The sequence below is a fragment of the Elephantulus edwardii genome, unplaced genomic scaffold, assembly GCF_000299155.1.
Source record: "Elephantulus edwardii isolate Elephantulus edwardi_28Jun2011 unplaced genomic scaffold, EleEdw1.0 scaffold00145, whole genome shotgun sequence".
NCBI lineage: Eukaryota > Metazoa > Chordata > Mammalia > Macroscelidea > Macroscelididae > Elephantulus > Elephantulus edwardii.
Window position 1 is genome coordinate 422,301 of NW_006399895.1, and position 2,386 is coordinate 424,686.

Genomic DNA, 2,386 nt, shown 5'->3' on the forward strand with positions numbered 1-2,386 from the left:
CCAGAGGCACTTAATCACAGGCAAGGAGATTGCCCATCTTTCCTTCTCCCTGTAGAGCAGCTGGTGGCCTCAAATCACGGGCCTTCAGGAGCACAGTGCAGCATCTTGCCACTAAGCCACTAGAGCTGACCTAGTGGTAAGTATCTGTGTTGCCAACCCAAAGGCACATAGGTTGCCTTAGGCACGATTTACTGCCTCTGAAAACCCACAGGAGGGTCTGCTATGGGTTATTTCTGACTCCACAACAAAGAACAGCTGTATCTCTCTATCTATCTATCTATCTATCTATCTATCTATCTATCTATCTATCTCTCTCTCTCTCTCTCTCACCACTCACTCATTGAGTTGGCATGGACTTGTAGCTAACCTCCAGTGAATTTTCAGAAGCTGTAAATATCCTGGGAAGAGACTGCCTGTATTTCCTCTGTGTAACAGCTGGTGGATTAAAATTTTGGGGTTGACAGATGAGCAATCTCCTGTGAAAGACTCTGAAAACCTGATGGAACTCTCTTCACTTTTTTTAACTTAAATTTTTCTGTAAACTTGAAACTACTTTAAACAATAAAGTCTGTTGGGAAGAAAGAAAAGGGGGGAAAGCCAGCTCTGCCCTTAACATTCAGCATGCACCCTGCAAGTGTGACATTTAAGGCTCTAGTCCTTCAGAAAACCAGTGGAGGGTCAGCTCTGAGTCAGTTCTGACTTGACAGCAATGAGTGGGTTAGTCTCAGTAGAACAGAGCTGTCCAGACTTCCGGTGGCCTAGTGGCAGGAAGCTGCACTGCAATCCCAGAGGTGCATGGTTTAAATCCACCAGATGCTCTACTGGAGAAGGAGGGACAATCTCCTGTACCAGTCAGATTCAATTTAATAAAATTTAATACATTTAATAAAATTTTAAAAAAATAAGAGAGGTTTCCACAAACGTCTACTGCTCCTCATGTCTAGATGCAGAGAACATGATCTATTTTAATTTCTTCTGAAAGAAAAAAATATAAAAATGTTACCTACATTTAAAAACATTGCTGTGTGCTATCGAGTTGGAACTGACCCATAGCTAACCCTCCCATGGGTTTTCAGTGCCAGAACATTGCACAGGAACAGATTGCTCTTCTTTCTCCAGCAGAGCAGCTGGTGAATTGGAACCACATACCTTTATGTTGGCAGTACACTTTCTTACTACTAAGCCAGAAGTATATATTTCACTGCAGGAGAAATATGGGCAATTTCCTCCTCTGCAACTGACTGCCTCTGAAACCTCAGTGGAGGGTCTGCTATGAGTCAGTTCCAGCTCAATGGCAAAGAGATTAAATTTTGTTTTTTAAGTTGATATATTTCAAAGGGAAGTCTGTTAGACCAGTGGTTAAGTGCTTGGCTGTTAATCTTAAGGACAGTGATTTGAATGGACCATCCAAGTGACAGGAGAAAAACCTAGTAGTTTGCTTCTGTAAAGATGACAGCCTTGGGAACCCTTTGAGACATCTCTATATGGGGTCTAATTGCTCTCATAAAGATCCACTTACTCATTCCTATCGACTCGGAACTGACTTATAGCTGATCCTCCATTGAGTTTTCAGAGGCTGTAAATTGCACAGGAGTAGATTGCCCATTTCTCCCCTGGAGGAGCTGGTGGATTTGAACTGTCTGTCTTTAGGTTGGCAGTGCAACTCCTTACCCATTAAACCACCAGAGTCCCTGCCTATAAAGATTATGAGATATTTCTATATGAGACTGTTATGAGTCAGAATTAACTCAATAACAGCATATATTTCATCAGACACACAAAAAGCTCTTGCTTCTTTTCTAAAACTTATCTAACCAGGCTTTAGGGCAATGATGACTCAGTGGTAAAATTTTCTTCACCTTCCACGCAGAAAACTCTTTTTTTTTTTAGAAAACTCTTATTTGATTCCCAGCCATGCACCTTATAAACACCCACTACCCACCTCTCAGTAGAGGCCTGTGTGTTGCTATGATGCTGAGCAGAGATTGGAGGTGCCAGTGGAAATGCCAGGCTGCAATGGATGAGGAAGAAAGGCCTGGCTATCTGCTCCTGAAACTCAACCAGTGAAAACACTGTGTATTCCCACCATAGTCTTCCTGGCAACCTATCATGGGGGCGGTGTACACCTAAGTAACACTTTGTTCTCCTGAACATGAGAGTAAAAGGTTAATTAATGAGGTTGAGATTAATCAGGCCAATCCCACAGTAGCCAACGACAAAACAAAAACAAACAAACAAAAACACCAAACAAAACAACCACCAAACCAAAACAAAAAAGCAGGTTAGAGGCATGCGTGGACTCAATATAGGCAGTTTCAGGGTTTTGCAGTACAGCTGTAAAGTTATCCTCTTCACTCTACTGTATCAGTAACATCTGTATTGCTTT